Raw genomic sequence first — 20199 nt, 5'->3', positions numbered from 1 at the left:
GAACTCATAGGCAAAAATACCAATGAACAGCCCTGGCAGGTGTGGCTCAGTGGATTGTGTGCCAGCCTGTGAATCAAAGGGTCGCCAGTTCAATTCCCAGTCAGGGCACATGCCTGGGTTGTGGGCCTGGTCCCCAGTAGGGGGTGCATGAAAGGCAACCACACATTGATGTTTCTCTCCTCTTTCTGCCTGCCTTCCCCTTTCTCTAAAAATAAACAAAATCTTTAAAAAAATACCAATGAATAATCCACAAAACATGACTAAGGATACCACTTCACGGCTTATCCCACAAACTTGGGGTTGGTGTACATTAGAGAATCAGTCAGTGCCATTTGCCACATAAACCAGATCAAAGGGGGGAAAAGTCAAGATCATATCAGTGAAGAAAAAGTTAAAAATGCCCCCAAAAGTGTTTTTGTTTTGCGTTGCTTTGGGACCTGTCACCCTGATGCGTCAGTTTAGTGGAGTGAGGACCGGGACTCAACAAGCCCTTTGTCTCTGTCCAGATCTTCCAGAAGGCAGCTGTGGACACGTGGGCAGAAGTGTGACATGTGAGAGAGGAGGAGTGGGCAGGGTTAGCAGGGAGAGCCTCCTCGGGATGCAGGCCTGACTGACACCCGTGTGCTGGGCAGGAAGAAGGATCCGCGCACAGACCTTGATACTGGCCGCGCAGCCGTGAGAAACCTTGGCCTGATCAGCGGTGAGCTCCAGGGCAAAGGCTGGGTGGAGGTTCCCAGCATGGGCAGAAGGGGCCAGGCCTAGCGTCCCTGCCTGGCTCTGGCGCTCCTTACCTCTGTGCAAATGCTGCAGCGGGTCCAGAAGATTAAATGAAACTGGGGCGCTGCCAGCTGACTGCCTGCACTGCAGCAGGCTCGCTCGCAAATGGCGTTCTGCGCAGGGTACATTTGGCTGCGCTGTGCTCTCAAGGAAGACCAAGGCAGGGTGACCTACCTGTTGGATGGGGAGGTGCACAGCAACAGTGATGACGGTCGTGTGAATCGGTACAGGGGTAAACGGAGCTGAATGTAGAGCGCCAGAACGAACCACACCTGCATGCAACTTAACATGTTAGACGTGGCAAATCACAGTGAAAAGGACGGACTATTCAAGTCACTGCAACACGGAGGGAGCATGGCGCCCAGGGAAATGAAACTGGGCCTTTCTAAATATATATTTTAAAAACCCATTCCATTGGTGAAGGATGTGCATGTAAAAGCAAAACATTAAAGACTGCACAAGACTGTCTGTGAGAATATCATTTTGGTTTTGGGGTAGGGAAGTACTTCAAACACAAAAAATAATCATGAAGGGACAAACATGAATTTGACTGCCTTGAAACTTTCACTTTTTATTCATCGAAAGATAATGTAAACAAAGTGAAAAGAGAAGTTACAAAGTGAAAGTACACGGGCAGTTCATATGAACAAATGTTTAATATCCAAAACAAACTATATAATTACCTATGATGTGTGTGTTTGTGTGTGTGTGTATACACACTTAGGTTGTACACACAAACCAATAGGAGGAATGAATGAACAGAAAGATGGGCAGATATTCGGAGACCTTTGACAGAAGCAACGGGAATGGTGAAAAAGCATGGGTGGGACGCCCCGTCCCTCGGAGCTCTCCCGGTCGTCACCAAGGATGAGAATGAGTGGTCCCAGACACAGTCTGTTGTTCAGGCAGGAAAGGGGGTGGCAATTCCCTCTAGTGGAGAATGCCCCGAGCCCTTCTCTGAAATGGCTCTTATTGGGATCGGTATTCGCAGGGGTAGACAGTGTGCGTGCAAAGCTCATCAATGTCTAAAGGCCATAGTTACAGAAAACATAGTATCTACAGATAACAATTGAGGAAGCACAGAGATCTGCCTCAGGTCAGGGTCTGTTAGACATGCTGATGCCAGACGGTCGTTTAGACAGGGCTCATGAGATTAGGAGTTCACTCCCTTGTGCTTTGAACTTTTGACATCTAGTTTACATCAACAGGGCTGCACAAAGCAAAGCAAGGCTCAGGGGTATGATGCATTCTTCAGGCCTGACCTCCCACGGGAGCTCTCGGTGTTCATGTCGTTCCTGCCTCCAGCACTCCCAGCATTCCTGTCGAGACTTGCAGGCCTCTTTCAAGGCCTCGCTGTCTCGGGGCTTCAGTCTTTGATACCACACCAAGTGGTCCCCAACAAGCATGAAAGGTGCCCCACCCCACTGCAATTGGAAATACAAATTAGGACCTCAGTGAGATGTCGTCTTGTTTTGGATGACAGAACCTGAAAGGGGGACGTACCAGGTGTTGAGGAAGGTCCGCAGCCCAGTGACCTCAGTGCTGGGGACGCAGACCCATCGTGGGTGCCACCTGGGAAACTAACGTGGCGTTATCTTCTGAGGTGAAACGCAGGCACACCCTTGCATCATATACCCTTGCATCAAGGGTATACACCCTTGAGAAATGCTTGTTTGTACGCAGCAGGAGCAATGTGTATCCCAGGAAAAGCCAGAGTCACCGTAGAACGGACGAGTGGACAAACGGTGGCCTGCCACACAGGGAAGCACCCGACAGTGTGAGATGAATGTGCACCCGCAGGAGGCGGGAACATCGGGTGAATCTTGGGAACAATGTCACATTTTCTTGAAATACACTCTCAGAGAATATGTTCAACATGAACACCTTCCCCCACCCCCCCCCATGGGGATGCAGTTTGTATTAATGTTAGGAGATGCTGGTCATTATTAACGACAAAAGTTTGAACTCTGGTTACCTTAACAAAAATGTCAGACAGGAAGGAGTTCTTTGGTGCGTCCCACTGGACTGCACTGCTGATCTAACAGCTGTGCTTTTTTTCTTCTTCTTTTTTTTTTTGATATATTCATTGATTATGCTATTACAGTTGTCCCATTTCCGCCCCTTGACTCAACTCCATCCTGCCCACCCCCTCCCTCCCACATTCCCCCCCTATAGTTCATGTCCATGGGTCATACTTATAAGTTCTTTGGCTTCTACATTTCCTACACTATTCTTACCCTCCCCCTGTCTATTTTCCACCTATCATTTATGCTATTTATTCTGTACCTTTCCCCCCTCTCTCCCCCTCCCAATCCCCTATTGATAACCCTCCATGTGATCTCCATTTCTGTGGTTCTGTTTCTGTTCTAGTTGTTTGCTTAGTTTTCTTTTGCTTTGGTTTTAGGTGTGTTTGTTAATAACTGTGTTTGCTGTCTTTTTTACTGTTCATATTTTTAATCTTTTTCTTAGATAAGTCCCTTTAACAATCCATATAATAATGGCTTGGTGATGATGAACTCCTTTAACTTGACCTTATCTGAGGAGCACTTTATCTGCCCTTCCATTCTAAATGATAGCTTTGCTGGATACAGTAATCTTGGTTGTAGGCCCTTGCCTTTCATGGCTTGGAATACTTCTTGCCAGCCCCTTCTTGCCTGTAAGGTCTCTTTTGAGAAATCAGCTGACAGTCTTTTGGGAACTTCTTTGTAGGTAACTCTGTCCTTTTCTCTTGCTGCTTCTAAGATTCTCTCCTTCTGTTTCATCTTAGGTAATGTAATTATGATGTGCCTTGGTGTGTTCCTCCTTGGGTCCAGCTTCTTTGGGACTCTCTGAGCTTCCTGGACTTCCTGGAAGTCTATTTCCTTTGCCAGACTGGGGAAGTTCTCCCATTATTTGTTCAAATAAGTTTTCAATTTTTTGTTCTTCCTCTTCTCCTTCTGGCACCCCTATGATTTGGATGTTGGAACATTTCAAGATGTCCTGGAGGTTCCTAAGCCTCTCCTCATTTTTCTGAATTCTTGTTTCTTCATTCTTTTCTGGTTGGATGTTTCTTTCTTCCTTCTGGTCCACACCATTGATTTGAGTCCCAGTTTCCTTCGCATCACTATTGGTTCCCTGTACATTTTCCTTTGTTTCTCTTAGCATAGGCTTCATTTTTTCATCTACTTTTCGAACAAATTCAACCAATTCTGTGAGCGTCTTAATAACCAGTGTTTTGAACTGTGCATCCGATAGGTTGGCTATCTCTTCATTGCTTAGTTGTATTTTTTCTGGAGCTTTGAAATGTTCTGTCATTTGGGCCTTTTTTTTTTTTTTTGTCTTGGTGCGTCTGTTATTTAAAGGGGCGGAGCCTTAGGTGTTCACCGGGGCGGGGTAACGCTGGTTGCTGCGCTGTGACGCTGTACGTGGGGGAGGGGCCAAGAGGGAGCAATGGCGCCTGCTCCCCTCTCCACCGGATTTCAGCCACTCCCTCCACTACCCACAATCAAATTGGGCCCCTCTGGTGCTGGTTCCCGAGTGGGTGGGCTTGTGCACGCCCTAGGCCCCTGTGGGTCTCTCCAACGACCTCTCCTGTGAGGCTGGGAGTCTCTCCTGCTGCCGCCCCAACCCCCACGGGCGTTTTCACTCAGAAGTTTGAGGCTTTATTTCCCCAAGCTGGAGCCCTGGGTTGCACGGTCTGCTTTGCTCCCCGCCCTTCATCCCGGCATCCCGGTTTATCTGTTCGCGAGTGTGGAGCCGCGGGGTGCTACCCGCCGCTCTGCCTGCCCCGTTCTCCACCACTCTGAGTCTGGCCCTCTCGGTTTATCTGTGCGTGAATGTGGGGCCGCAGGGTCTGCTAGTGGTCGGACTGCCTGCCCCGTTTGTCCCACACTCCGCCAGCCTCGGTCCCGCCACAGCAACGCGTGTCCTCTCCGCCCCAGTGCCCGTCTCCACCCTTCCTACCGGTCTAGATGTATGTTTCTTTTTTATCTCCTTGGTGTCGGACTTCCTTGCCGTTCGATTTTCTGTCAGTTCTGGTTGTGCGAGGAGGCGCAGTGCGTCTACATACGCCGCCATCTTGGTTCTACCATGAACACCTTTTTTGATAGCTTTGAGATACAATTCACATAGTGTAAAATTCACCCATTGAATATATACTCTTTGGTTTTAGCATATTCATAGTCATGCAACTATTTTTTAAAGATTTTATTTACTTAATTTTAGAGGAAGAGAGACAGAGAGGGAAACTGTGAAAGGAATATCAGTCGGTTGCCTCTCTCGCACCCCCAACCAGGAACCTGGCCTGCAACCCAACTGTGTGCCCTGACTGGGAATCAAACCAGCAACTCTTTGGTTCACAGGCCCATGCTCAGTCCACTGAGCCATACCAGCCGGGACATTTCCACAGTTATTTTTTAAAAAGATTTTATTCTTCTGTTTTTAGAGAGAAAGGAAGGGTGGGAGAAAGAGAGGGAGAGAAACAGCATTATGTGGTTGCTCTCATGTGCCCCCTACTGAGGACCTGGCCTGCAACCCAGGCACATGCCCTGACTGGGAATCGAACTGACAACCCTTTGGTTCACAGGCCGGCACTCAATCCACTGAGCCACACCAGCCAGGGCTCCACAACTATTTTTTAAAAACAGATTTTTAGAAGTAGATTTGCTGCAACTTTTTCATATTATCAAGTGTTATGAGAAGTAGGTTTAGCCCTGGCCAGGTGGCTCAGTTGGCTGGAGCATCATCCTGTATATCTGAAGGTTGCAGGTTAGAACCCCGGTCAGGGCACATACCTAGGCTGTGAGTTTGATCCCTGGTCAGGGTGCATACAGGAGGCAACTGAGAGCCATGTTTCTCTCTCACGTGGATATTTCTCTCTCTCCTTTTCTTTAAAATCAATAAACATATCCTCGGGTGAGGATTAAAAGTAAGAAAAGAAAGGTTTATACAGTCCTGCCTTCCTTGGAAGAGTGTAATTATTTTCACACCTATAATAGCAGGCAATACTTACTTTATTTACATCTTACAGTTGATTTTTCTAATCATGTTCACATGTTAAAAAAAATAAGCTAAAATAGTAAGTCGGGCATCATCCCACCACCCAGAGATCTCTGCCATTACCATTTGGAATGTATCATTCTCGACCATTCTCTACATGTCTACCCACATTGTGTTTGAGACAGTGTTTTGCCTTTTTCTGTATTTTTTCCTCTCACTGTGCTCACTGTTTTCTACTTGCTTTGTTTCTTCCGCAATGTGCTGTGACCACCTTTCCACACCAATACACACTGATCTCATCATTCGCAAAGCTCTGTACACTACAGTTGGCTTAAGCCACGCCTACCGGACATAATTCAGATTGTATTTGTTTCCGACTTCTCATATCGATAGCTTCGTAGTAGTTCCATCGCGTTCCTTTAGACGGACGAGAAGATACTGCTTTGTTGAAGGGTGGTCGCTGTCCTGAGCTTCGGTCCTTGACTCTGCTGCCGAGAAGCAGCAGAGACGGAGGTACAAGTAGGGGTTGGGCAGCCGACCACCCCCTAGTGCCCTGCGGACCTCAGCCCCCAGATCGTTAACTTGTGTGAATAACGAATTTACATTCGGCAAAGTGTGTAATCTGTCATTTCAGACTCTTGCTAAACCAGAGGCACTTGACCATACCTGCATTTGTTTGTCAGTAACAGAAGATTCAGATTTCACCCGTCTTGGGAACTGCATGATGGTGTGTGGTTACGGAACAGATGGGGTGGGGGGGTGCGGGGCGGTGAACGATATACTATTACGGAAAGGACCCTCGCTTTCTCTCTAAGGGTCCCCCCCACCCCACCTACTAGGTTTGCCTTGCCCGCCGCCAGAGGAAAGACATCTCTCAATGCCACAGAGTGGTGAAAAGGAAAGAAATTATTTATTTAAAAGTTACACAGAGTTAATGACTTAATGTCTTCATTACAATACTAAAGTCCTTTAGAATACCCACAGACGCACACAGTCCTTCCTTCTCCCTCTGCCCAGTCTGGGGTACCATATCTCAGGAAAAGAAGTAAAAGTCTGTGATTCGGGGTCCTGGCACCATCAGCTGTGTCGCCGCCACGGGGTCCCCACTCTGCCAAAGCAGCATGGATCTCTCCCCCTTCTCCAAAACCGCGTGGTCCTCTCTCTCTATGGCTTCTGTGCCTGGGTTTAAATCCCAGCGCCAGTCTCCCTCTGCAGTCCCATTTCCCACTCCTACAGTCAGTTACACCTGCCAGCATTCCCTATTCTTCCAGCTTTACTGGGCTGCCATAGTAAGTCCAGGCAGGTGTGGCCCCATGGTGTGGAGCCAATCTTCTCCAAGCTCTCACACAGGCTCTGTAACCAGGGGGAGTTGCTTCCCAGTTACATCTTGGGTGGAAGTCACTGCCATCTCCCTGGGTCAAAGCATGGCCACAGCTATTTAACATATCTGTGAAACCAGTTAAAGGTTATAGATATGTTAAATGACCATGCCAGAGGTTATCTGCACAGCTGTTGCTATACAAAACAGCTCTGAATGGCCCTACACCATGTGTCCCTTCCCCGTGCTCAGGCCTGTGGGGGTGAGGACATTCTATATATATTTTTCTAATATTTCCTGGACACCTTGAGTTCTGGACCCCATTACAAATCCCTATTTGGGCCCCCCCTCTTGGCTGCACCCTGTTACAGTGTGACTCATGGGAATGCTAACAAAATCATTCAAAATGTAGGAAGTTTACGTGTGTTTTATGTAGGGATGTCTAAATTAAGAATATGGGTTAATATTAGAGTATTCTTCATCTGATGTATTATGTTCTGTTGCGGCTGAACTCTTGAATTGACATGAATTAACCTATACATCTTTAAGTATTTGCAAAATTACATTTAGTAGGAGCCTGTAATAAATGACCATATTACCATTCAGAAGCTGAAAAGTGTAGTGAGGGTTGCCATGGGAACCTCAATGTGATATTCCCTTGCTTTCATTTAAATTTCATTTTTAATATTACATTAACATTTTTGCATTTAATGGATAGATATTTGAATTAAAATTGAAGTGCTCTCTCTAACATAAATAAAATATAAGAAATGAAAATGTGATTTTTCTTCCAATGAACAAATGAACATATAATCCAAGATCTTGCAGAAATAACAGCACTTGAGATTTAAATTATTAGATTCCATTAATTTATTTTGAAGTTTCTTAGAGGATCTCTTTTGAAAAGATTAGAAGATATTTATTGGTAGTCACATAATTCATGTCTTTACATTTCAAATATAGTTGAGAATTTCCTGAAGGCTGCTGGGGAGCAATTTCCTTCCTTGTGCCTTAGTTTATTCTTCCGTATTTTTCTGACAACATGACCTCTGAGCCCCAGCTCCGTAAGTTCAGGTCGGTGTACTAATCACTTCTAGGGTGATGCACAACATTTTACTTAAAACAAAATACACTAACTGTGTAACCAAGTACGTTCATCTGTTTAAGGTCATTGTAGAAAAATCTAACTTAAGCCAGAGATAGAGGGTATTTTTTATTATTAAAGACTGTGGACTATGCAGTAATATTTACACAGAAGGTTATATGTGAATAGTGTGTTTACGATTGAAAAGTGTAAAATTTCCGGACAACAGACCCTGCAGTTGGAAGGAGCTCTTAGGAGTCAGGAGTCGTAGATTATTTCTGAAGCAGGTGGCTGCATCCAGCTGGGTCTGTGACTATGCAAATCATTTCCTTGCTTGTGTATAAATAAAAAAGACCGAATTAGGGTCACTGGGCTTCTTTTCTACTTATACTCCCAAAATGAAATTTGGAAAATTATACATCACCTTCCCTCTTCTTGAATTAACATTTACAACTTTAACTCATATGTTTAGATGTTGGTAAAAGGTTTGATTTCCGACATTAACTTTTTTAAAAAAGAACATTTATTAAGTATATCCCATGAAATCTACATATCATAGCAATTTGATACCTACCACCCATTTTTTTAAAGCCAAAGCAAAGCTTGTATTCATATTCTATGTCTCCCTTTATGGGGAAAGTAGACAGCTAGTAGGAGAAGGGTGCCTGGGGCTGGGGGCAGGGTGTTGGCAAAGGGGGGCGAGTCTCAGGTTTGCAGGAGGAAGTCTGTATGTTGGTTGCACAATAGTGTGAGTGTGTGAAACACTCCTAAGTCACACACTAACAGAACACTTAAAAATGGCGAAGGTAGTAAATTTCATGTTATGTATATTTACTACCATTTTAAAATTAAAAATAGATTTTTAAAGTAAAGCTTGTATTTAATAGTCAGAACTTTTACATTATTACTAGTTGTGTGAATCTGTATTTCCATACCCTTCCCCTACAGAACTTTAATTAATATACATTTTTTCTTTTAAAAAAAATATTTTGGTATTTCCACCCAGGTACTCTAATATACTTTTTATATTTGAAAGTTCTTTACTGACTTTGCTGCCTGATCAATGTGTCTGCAACAAAAACATCTGAATTGAAATTTCAATTCGTAACTGTTTTCTCCTGTGACCTCAAGGCTCTTAAGTATTAAGAAATTGCATAGTTATTATAGTTTGTAGAACACGACTGGCCAGAACCAAAATATTTCAAATGTTGGTAAGTAATGGGGACCACAAAGTACAATCTGTTGGAAATGCGTTCCTTGAAAGGGTCTGTAAGTCACGTGTGAACAGAATAAGTGCAGAGAAGGAGTGAGTGAATGCACAGAATTAGCTGATTGGCAAAATCAGGGAGGAGACTTGCCCCCGTTTACAAGTAAGTAGGGACTGTAAAGTCCAGCAATCTAAAAGTTAGCAAACCTGTAACATCAAATCAACATAAAGCATTAGCTCAGCTCGAATGTATCTTTCTTTCAGTTGCAGGGGAAGAGCTCACCTGTCAGAAGTAACGTGGGGAGTGTGGTGCCTCTCCCGTGGAGTCGGGCACAATGCGCAGCTGAGACTGGAGGCCTGGTCCTACTAGGTAAGTGTTTTCTCGGTATCAAGAATTCAGAAAACACAGAAAAAATGTACTCTTTAACAGATCATCATTTCCCAAAATGATACTTACAAATCTTGAATATTTTCATTACCGGGTGGGCCGATGGGTACATGGACGGACAGGGACCTGGAGGGGGTCCCTTCTCCTTGCCACCTTGAGGTCCGGGCGAGGTGAGCCTGTGCCGCCTCCCTGTCGTGAACCGATGCCTCTGCCCCCACGCGGCGTATTCTTCGGATGTTACGCATCTCCCTAAACCGTCAGCGATGTCAGAACATTAAAAGAAGTGTGTTTTCTCCATGACCGAGTCTGTGAGATTCCTCACCCTTATCGAACGGGGGTGGGGGTGGGGGGGGACATGACATCTGCCCTGGGTTTATGTTCTGGGATTCAAGGAGTCCTGGCAGACCCCAGTCTTTTAAACCGGCCCTCACCCCCTGCTCCCGCCTTGCTCGGTGTGATTGTGGGGAGGGGGCGGGTCCCCAAAGACGCAGTTGGATTGTGCGTTATTTTGTGCATCGTCTGCGACACGGGGCTGCTTTTCTTGTTATTTTCATCTCGATTTTCACTTGTCTTTGTTTCTACAATATAACATGTACTTTTATACATGTTACAATAGCATAACATGTATTTTTATACATATAGAGCCGTTTTGAGGAACAGATTTTATGGCACCCCGTCATTTATTCACAGTCAGTCCTTGAGAGAACTTTCCGGTCAAAGGAGGTATGGGTGCTTCCAGGCCCGGCTCGGACATCCGGTGGTCCAGGTGCGCTCCGACGTGTCCCGGACTCAGGTCGGGCCCACCCGTCCCTGCTGTGTGTCCCCACGTGTGCACTCTGCTGCTCTCGGACCTCTCGTTCGAACCGTGTTTGCACAGATGTCTCCCCGGCTGTAGTGCAAGCTTTGGAAAGCCGGGAGCCGGCCTTACTCCTATTGGTGCCAAAGGAGGGCCAAAGGAGGTTATGCGGCCCACAGTATCTCTCCGCTGCAAGCGCCTGGTGGGTTTGTTAGCGGTTCAAATAACAATGCTTTCAGGTTCAAAAACATTTTCGTAGACATGTTTTTGAGTTGTATATTTGGCTGTTGAACAGAGTCTATTGGAAACAGCTTCGGATTTGTTATGTGACGGCAGTGACAGGAGTTGGCTGTAAGGCACGGGGCCTTCCGGGGTTCACAGCACTGTGCATTTTGGGGCCCGGGCGCGGAAGGGCTGTGCTTGCAGGGCATCCCCCTGCCGCCGGCCCGATCCTGCTCGCAGCTCCAGACGGGCATGAGCGTCAGGAGGCAGCGGACGTGGGACTGGAGCACCCTTTGAACGCGTGTCTGGTTGGTTCCCAGCCGTCTTTCCTCCCGCTGCAGAAGGAGTGCGGGGTTGACAGGTCTGTTACACCGCACACAGTGACACCTGCACTGCGGAGGTCCTCAGACCCTGCCGGTGTGCTGCCGGCCTTTGCCATTGCCTTTTGGGCCTCTTCTGAGTGCCCGAAAAAAATCACGCAGCACCTGAGAGAGGCCCAACGTCACTGGGTGTTCTTCCAGAGCAGCACCCGTGCCTGGCTGCCTGTTGATTTGGTTATTTGACATCTCAGTAAGAGCAGAGGTTAATTCTTAGGTTCTTGCAAAGTGAGAGACACATGTAAGTTCTGTCCAGTGGGCAAGATAAGCCCTGAGGTTGTGGCTACGGCCCTTTGGGGCACTAACAAGTCACACACCACGGTCAAGTGGAATTTATTCCAGGGATGCAAGGATGGTTCGATATCTGCAGGGATGGACACATGAATCGCATCAACAGAACGAAGGGTAAAAGTCATATAATTATCTCAGTCAATGCAGAACAAGCAGTTGACAAAACCCAACATCCATTTATGATAAAATTCCTCATCCAGGTGGGCACAGAATGGAAGTTCCCCAGGGGAGCAAAGGCCACAAGGCCCCAGTGAACATTGGACTCAGTTGTAAAAAGCCGAAAGCTTTTCCGGAGAGTCAGGAACAAGACCATGCTGTAAAGCTGTTAAAATAATAACAATGATAAAAATAAAATGAATAAACCATGTGAGGATGTTTAAGCAGATTGGAAAGACATTACCTAATTTTTTAATAGTAGTCGGCTTTACTCAAATGTGAAAAATGAGTGTTTTTCCAGGATTTCACGTTTTTCATCTTGAAGTTTCTTTTCCTAGAACAGGCAGGTCCTCTTTTTATTCATCCGAGCGCACTTGGCGCTTTTCCCGTGTTCTCTGCTTGGCCGCTTTCCCCCTTTTCACCCTCTGTTTCCCACGGACTCTTGAGTCTGTTGCTATCACCACGGCAGACAATGGGTTGAATGTTTCCAAGTTCACAGTCTTGTTCACTGTGAAACAAAACCATGCTTTTTATAAGGAAGGTTCAAGATTCTTTTTAAAAGATTATTTATTTATTTATTTTTAGAAAGGGGAAGGGAGTGAGAAAGAGAGAGAGAGAAATATCAGTGTGTGGTTGCGTCTTGTGTGCCCCCTATTGGGGACCTGGCATGCAACCCAGGCATGTGCCCTGGGAATTGAACCAGCAACCCTGTGGTTCGCAGGCTTGCACTCAGTCCACTGAGCCACAGCAGCCAAGGCAAGAGTTTAGGATTCTTAGGTAGCATGACAAGAGCTCACATAAGGACGATGGAATCCAAGCAGAGCAATGAGTAGCCCGCAATCCCTGCTCTAAGGAGGTGAACTGTTGCTGAGGAGAGCAATTCCACCACCACCTGCATTTCAGAGAGCTGCACTACATAACTTTCAATGGTCAGAGTTCTGGAGATACAGGACTTCTGTAAAAATTACATAAAAACGCAGTGTGCAAGTTTAAGGTTGAGGCCTTTCAGGATCTGGATTTTTATCTTAAGAGTTCTTCATTATTAATTGCATAAAACTTAAACACATTATCAAATACATAGTGTTTGGGATTCCAGTTTCCAAGCAGTAGACTTTCCTGTTCTGACACAGCAAAGTCTCTACTACGAGACCCCTTTACTGGAGACTCTGTCGAGGCCGCCTCTCACTTGGATTTTCCGGCAGCCCAACCGGGTCTGGGTTACAGGAAACTTACATGATTAAAAAGAAAAGGAAGGAAAAATAGAGCGAAGAAATCAAATGTATCCACCTGAGAAAAAGAACAAATAGGGCGTGAAGTGAAAGGAAGGGAGAGGAAAGAGATTGCTGTAGGGAAACACACCAAGGTCAAAAGGATAGCCAAGGGTGCACACTGTATGTGAGCGGGTCAGCTGCCCCGACCGGCGCTGCTGTAGTAAGTGTGTGATCAGACTCTGTCCCTTCTTCCCGAGATACCGCCCACGCAGTAAGACGTCTTCCTTTGGGTCAAGTCACTCAGAATGAGTTCTGAACGTATAACGGTGAGGTTTGTTCTCCTTTGTAGTTTATAAAACCAGGCTCCTTGCTCTATAATAGGGCTATTTTATGAAAACTCCTGGGAAAAAAAATTGCAGTTAAAAAAAAAAAAAAAAAGGCCATGGTTGGTGTGGCTCAGTGGTTGAGCACTGGCCTGTGAACCAAAGGGTTGCTGGTTCGATTCCCGGTCAGGGCACATGCCTGGGTTGAGGGCCAGGTCCCCAGCAGGGGGTGTACAAGAGACAACCACACATTAATGTTTCTCTCCCTCTCTTTCTCTTTCCCTTCCCCTCTCTAAAAAATAAAATAAAATATTTTTTTAAAAAAGGAAACCTTCCAGTCAGTGGAGTCACTGACAAGATCTGCCCTCCCGACGGCTTCCTGAGCCCGGTGACTGAGGTTCATCGGTCACTTTCAGTATCCCGCAGGGCCTCTTCCCAATCCAGCCATGACACAAAATCGCAGTGAGAACTCACTCCTACCAGCCTTCTGAGCACAACGACACAGCCCCAGAGACACAGCTGTGCAGGCTGACACAGACATCCCAGCCCGGCCTTCTGGCTTTGCAGCACCGGGCTGAGAGAGCCCCTGGGAGGTGAGGGGCTTCTCTGTACCGTGGTTATGGTGTCTGAAGTCATCTCAAGTCAAAATGAACAGCGACGCAGCACTGCTTTGGGGAAACCTGAACCCGAGGATGTTGTACAGAAATGCAGTGTAATTACTGCGTTCATGTGGACACAGTGACTCCAGTGAGTCGCTGGTGGCCGACTTTTTAATTTTTTTAAATTATTTATTTTCAGGGAAAGGGGAAGGGAAGGAGAAAGAGAGGGAGAGAAACATCAATGTGTGGTTGCCTCTCACGTGGCCCCCACTGGGGACCTGGCCTGCCCAGGCATGTGCCATGACTGGGAATTGAACTCGCAACCTTTTGGTTCACAGGCCGGCACTTGATCCACTGAGCTACACCAGCCAGATGATGGGCGACTTTAATAAATGGATTGTTTGTAATGAACCTACTTTAAAATTTTTTTTTTAGTAATTTTAGACAGAGGAGGAGGAGGGGGGAGAGAAGAGAGAGACATTGATCTGTTGTTCCACTTATTGATGCCTTCATTGATTGAGTCTTGTGGGTGCCCTGACCGGGGATTGAACTCACAACCTTGATATATTGGGACGATGCTCTAACCAACTGAGCCACCTGGCCAGGGCTGAACCTGTTTTTGAAGCAGGCAAATATTCTCCAGTGCTTTAGAAAGTTGCTTTGGTTTATATTTGAGGTGAAAAGTTAGCAGATCATCATCCTTTTTTTCCTTTACAATAGTCTTACTTTAATACCTTTCAGACTTACTGCACTTTTAGTGCAAGAGGAACAACAATTTGTCTCTGCACAAAGTTGCAAAATAACAATGTGGTTCTTGTTCAATTTTCACAAACACTTAAAAAAAGATGCAGGTTGTTTAATTTGTGGGCAAAGAGTACATACAGGTGGGAAAAATAAATCCTCTTTTGCAACCCAGAGAACTCATCGTTCAGTATGAGTTTTGATACATATAAGAAGGAACATGATTTTTTTTTTTAAAAAAATGCATATGCCCTGACCAGTGTGGCTCAGCTGGTTGGACGTCCTCCTGCAACGGGAAAAGTTGTTGGTTCAATTGTTGCAGGTTCAGTCCTGGCTCAGGGCACAAACGAGAGACAACCGATTGATGTTTCTCTCTCACATGGGTGTTTCTCTCCCTCCCTTCCCCTCTCTCTAAAAATAAATAAAATAAAAATAAAATTTTTTTAAAAAATGCATGTTCTTTCCGGAGAAACATTCACAACTTGAGTCAACCTCAGTCTTTACGTCTCATCTGTGGAGGCACTTTTAGTTGCTGATAAGCAGGGATTTCTTTGTGACTCTGGCCCTGCTCGTGAAACGTATCTAAAGTGAGCTCAGAAATGTATTTTCCCAAATAACACAACCCACTTCATTATAATAGCCTTGGATTTCAACGTAGGTTAAAACTCAAAACTCTGTGTGTGTGTTTTGTTCTAACAAAAATTTAGTTAAATGAGAAAACGTAATTTAGGGGTGGGGTGGGGGGGTGGGGTGTTCAAGAGCCTGCATCTGTTGTTCCCGGGAGCAGTACAAATAGCTCCTCTGCGATCCTGTTGTGTTTCTGGACCTGCCTGGGCCGCAGCGGTCCTTGAGGGCCGGGGCCAGATACTCCACATCTGTGCATTCTCAGAACCCGGCAGAGTCGGGTGAAGCCACTTCCGTGAAAGCTGCCATCCTCTCCCTCCGTGCCCAGGGAGTCCACGATCGGCGTCTCCTCAATCCCGAAGAGCTGCCCCGCCTCGCAGGCCCCGCCCCGCCCCACACCTGCGGAGCCCTCCGGGGCCTGCCGGTCGGGCTCGTCCTAGCCACGCTCCCGGGGCTCAGTGTGCCTCCAATACACAGGCCACAGCGCTGCTCTCGGCAGAGACGGGCTTCTTTCCGCTAGAGACAGAAGTCGGGGGGAAGGAAGGCTGTCTCTGGGGGCAAAGGGAAACCAGGACAGTGTGTCGCAGGGTGATTTGCCCGTGGCAGCGGCAGGGCGGGGTGCCCGGGGCGCGCGGTGGACACCCCGAAACGCGACTGCGTAGCCGGGGACGTGCACACTCACCAGAAGGCCGCCGCTCCCTGCCCGGCCTTTCCCTAATGGATTCCCATTCCCATCGATCGGGACCGAGATGCTGGCGAGCAATTAGCCCCAATCGGGCGGTGGGAGTCCCCCGCCGGGGCTGCGGGCTCGCCTAATTGCGGGCAGCTGTGGGGCCGCTCCGCCACCAGCCGCTGTTAACCCGCGGTGGCCCGGCGGCTGCGCAAAGGCCTGACCGGGCGGCGGGGCTCCTCCTGGCTGGCATGTGCTGGGACCAGTCGACCTGCAGAGCCCTTAGGTAAAGAGGGAGCTGCGGCGCCCTGCTCGGTGGCGGGGAGTACTTCTGGGAGGAGAACCGGAAACTGAAGTTCCGTGATGGAAATTCTCAAAGATCACAAAAGTAGGAGAACGGCATCATCCAGCCTGCGCACTCCACCGCTGTGTTTGATGTACGCCCGCCTCGATTTCCTTTTCTTCCCACTGGAGCGTGTTAAAGCAACTCTCAGACGCGTGGTGTCACTTACCAGGGCTTTAGTGTATGAATCTAATGTAGTTGTTGAAGATACTTTAAAAATATAACCACGACGACTACTACTACACCCAACAAAATAAGTAATAATTCCTAACATCGCCCAGTATGGAGGCATTGCAGGTTCCCACAGTGCCTCAGATGTGCCCGTGGGTGCGTCTGAATCGGGGACTGGGTGTGACTGCATGACCGCCTGATCATCTATCCCTGCAATTTCACAGTCCGAATTTGACAGTTTGACTCCTGGGGCTCGTGGATGTCTCCCTCCGGCTCCCACACCTTCTGCTCTCCTGGGAGCCTCATGAGAATTAGGCTTGGGCTCTCCAAGAAAGCTTTACACAGTTTGCCGTGGACTTCTTTTGCTTCTTTTCCAGGAGGCCCCAACCGTCTACATGCCCAGTTTAGCGATGTTAACTTGGGTTCCTGAGTTCAGACATTGTCAGCCTCCTGCCCGTTGTTGAGTTTGCCGTTAGCATTTCACCTACTGGTTTTGCAGAAAGTGGTCATGGGGCCTCGAGTGATGATTTTATCCAGGTTACACGGGGCGGTGTTCTCATGTTTTTGTTCCCTTGACACGTATTAGCTGTGATTCTTCTTCAGAGAAGAACCTTCCCCTCATGTTTGGAAGACGGGATAGATGTTTGATGCCTTCCCTTTATTTATATCAGGTTAATGAGTTGATTCCCTAAGCCACCTAGAATATAACAATGAAAAAATTTTCAAGTATCATATGAACTCACGGATGTTCATCAGTTCGATGTGTTTCAATCTATTGCAGTTCTAATTTTTTTAATGCTAAAATGATCTCTGTTAGTCTTTGAAAGTTTCTGCCCCATTCCTGGAGCCCTGGCTCCCTTAGAATTTGGCATTGTGGGTAATCCTCTCTACTAGTCATCATTACTCATAGTCCAGTGCGTTATGTCTAAAGAGACAGAATGAACCTGTGTCCAATTCATTTAGTATCATTATCCTACCGATGCGCAAACATCTGCGCTCGTCTTAAACTTCCTCCTTCCTGTCCCAAAGGAACAGGTGTCCAAAATATGCGTTGGCACCTCCACTTTCAGGACACGCTGAGAGTTAGTTGCACCCTCACCCCCAGCATCTCAGCATCACCTTCTCTGTTGGCAACCCAGACAGTCTCTCCCAAACTAGACGGAAAGCTTTTTGAGAGCAAGGGCGTTGGCTCCGCAGTTCGAATCCTTCACACTGCCGAGCACGGAATAGGTTTTCAATAGACTGTGCACCAAATTGTCACTGATCCCAGTCGGTGCCACATACTCGGTGGTGACAGTCCTTTCTCTGCTCTGTATCAATCTCTCATCCAGGGGCTTTTTATTTTCAACACTAAAGAAGCATCATCCCACCGCTGATTTGTAGAAATGGAAGAAAATAGAATCTGTAATTGATCCTGTTCCAGAGAAGCCACACACTAAGGAAGAAAAGTCGTGCCTGGAGGGGCTGCAGCTTTGTTAGGGGCGTGGCAGCAAGCCAGGAGGGAGGGCAGTTGCAGACTTTGCTAGAAGGAGCCAGTTAATGACTGGCCTCCTCCCGAGCACACCTCCACAGCGCTCCCAGAAGCCAGCATGGGGAAATCTCTTCCCAGTTCCTTAGTAGTTCAGGAGGAATATGCCGTTAATGATTGTTCCCCTCTTCTGACTCCATATTTAAGGAAGACTATTTCATGGAGCCAAATAAGAGAGCCCTGTAATAAGGCGGAAGTGGTCCCAAGGATGAGTGTTTCCCCACCCAGGCCATGACTAACCATGGACATCCCATGCGCTTCTAGCAGTGGGGACACCTCAGGAGGAGCAGATAGAAGGGGACCCGGTCGACCACCAGAGAGGCTTGGACCCCCCCACGCAGGAGGTCCAGAATGAACCCCCACTGGTATTTCTTTGTTGAGTTTCTAATCACATGTCTTTGTTGATTTAACTTTTTTATGCTGAAGCAGTAGGTGGAGTCTTTAGGTATGCATTATGGATATTGGATTCCAAGGGCCAGACGACCTGTCCCAATTAGCCCACAAAACGAGGGCTCACGGACCCCAGGAACTGGAGTCCAGCAGTAGCTCTCATCTCAGGCACAGATGCAGCCAGGGACCCAACGGTTAGGCCAGACCTTCTCTCCATTCACCTTCCGCCTCTGTTCGTCTCTGTGTGTCCCTCTGGAACTGGGTTTCCCTTAGTAGCCAGAAGCACTGACAGCCCCAGGGATTTTCAGATCCATGTCCGTCAGGCTGTCCGCACCCAAAGGTAAGGCCCACACCCCGCTGGCTCCAAAGCCAAAAGGCTCTAATTTGTTGCCTTGGTTCATGGGTCCAAGAAGTGCTGGGACAGAGCATCGGGTCCTGAACAGCCCAAAACAACAAAAGCCCAGTGTATATATGAGCCCTGTGAGCATGTGTGTGGCCTTCTGAACCTACCTGCTAAAACGGAATTATAATGGTAACAATAACACCTGTCTATGGTGACTGAGTAATTCATGTAAAATGCTGGGCATAATTCCTGGCAGATAATAACCCCTGTGTTAATGTTGGCTCTTATTATTACCTTTATCGCTATGTTTTTCCTAGATTTTTTTTCTCTTTATTTTATTTATGGTGTGTCACTGAACAGAAACTCATGTTGAGGTTTTTATCGAAGTGAAGGAGCTTTGTCTATTCCTAGGTTACGGTTTCTCAGGACTGGTTGTTGCCTCTGTTAAAATACTCTTGTTTTTCTGCTCTTTATTAATATAGTAACTTACAATTGGTAGTAGATTCTACAGTTTTATGTCTCCTTGCATGCCAATCTTTGAATTGACTGCTGGGTTTGATCTGCTCATATTTTATTTGGTGTTTTGCATCTTTGTTTATATATAGTTTTCTTTTTGTGTCTTTGTCCAATGTTGTGATGAAGGTTATACCAGCATTGTAGAATGCATTATCTAGAACAGTTAAATAACAAAAGAACAACAAAAAAAACTATCTATAACTTTTTGGAAGATTTGATGGAATTTACCCATTACTACATGAAACTGGCTTGGAGTATTTGGGGGAGATAAATCTGTGATTACATTTTCCATTTTTTCTCTTTTTTAATTTAATCTTTTTTGTATTTTTTGCCATTACCACTTAGTCCCTTTCCCCAGCAATCACCACACTGTTGTCCATGTCCATGAGCCCTTTTTCCTTTTTGCTTAACTTTTTTTTTCTACACTTACTGGTTTATTCATGTTTCCCTAAAAAAATTCTAAACAATCGTGTATATTTTTAAATTTATTGATACAGTAGATTTTAAATTTTACTTGACCTTTTCATTCATTTAAAAATTTAATGTCTCTATTTGTCATTACCTTGTCAAATTTTAGTATTTCTAACAGTCTTTGCTTTGTGACTTTAAAGCTATGTCACTCGGTTCATAAAGAATCATTATTATTGTTAGGGCGGTTGGTGGGCTGCGAGAGAGTTCCCAAAGAGAAGACAGCGCAGAGAGTAAAGGGTCTATTTTTACTTCCCTGAGGGAGGGACAGGGCTGGGTGCTGCCCTGTGCACCAGCATGGGCCCCAGGTTTGAGGGGTGGGGCTGCGAGCCTGGTCTGCTGATTGTGTGGCTGTAGAGGTTGTAGTTGGTCTTGTATAGGTTGCAGCTTGTCTCGATGTCATCTCTGGGGGCAGGGTCTGGTGGCCCTTGTGGTCTGATGCCGTCCTGTTCTGTAAGTTCCCGGAGCCTCTGCGCCTTCAGGGCACTTCCAGTAATTTTCCAGTCCTGAGGATAAAGGCTCAAAAAACAATGAGGGTTGATGCGGATGGACCCTGTGTGTTGTGGATGCAATGAACAAATTCACACAGACAGCAGAAGTCCTGTGGAGAAAAAGGGTCGGCATGGCCACTCTCTGAGTGAGAGAGGGCCCCTACCCCTGCCTGGACAGGCTTTATTGC

General features: G+C 46.6%; 1 non-coding gene across 1 annotated transcript; it reads left to right on the top strand.

The window, feature by feature from the left end:
• Positions 1-14556: 14556 nt before the first annotated feature.
• LOC112308359 (small nucleolar RNA SNORA40) lies at positions 14557-14690 on the top strand. The gene has a single exon (XR_002975162.1). It is a non-coding gene; the product is annotated as a small nucleolar RNA SNORA40 (small nucleolar RNA).
• The last annotated feature ends 5509 nt before the right edge of the window (positions 14691-20199 follow it).

This window comes from Desmodus rotundus, chromosome 6, assembly GCF_022682495.2.
Source record: "Desmodus rotundus isolate HL8 chromosome 6, HLdesRot8A.1, whole genome shotgun sequence".
Taxonomy (NCBI): domain Eukaryota; kingdom Metazoa; phylum Chordata; class Mammalia; order Chiroptera; family Phyllostomidae; genus Desmodus; species Desmodus rotundus.
The sequence above is the reverse complement of the archived record's forward strand: the minus strand, read 5'-3'. Positions and strand labels throughout refer to the sequence as shown.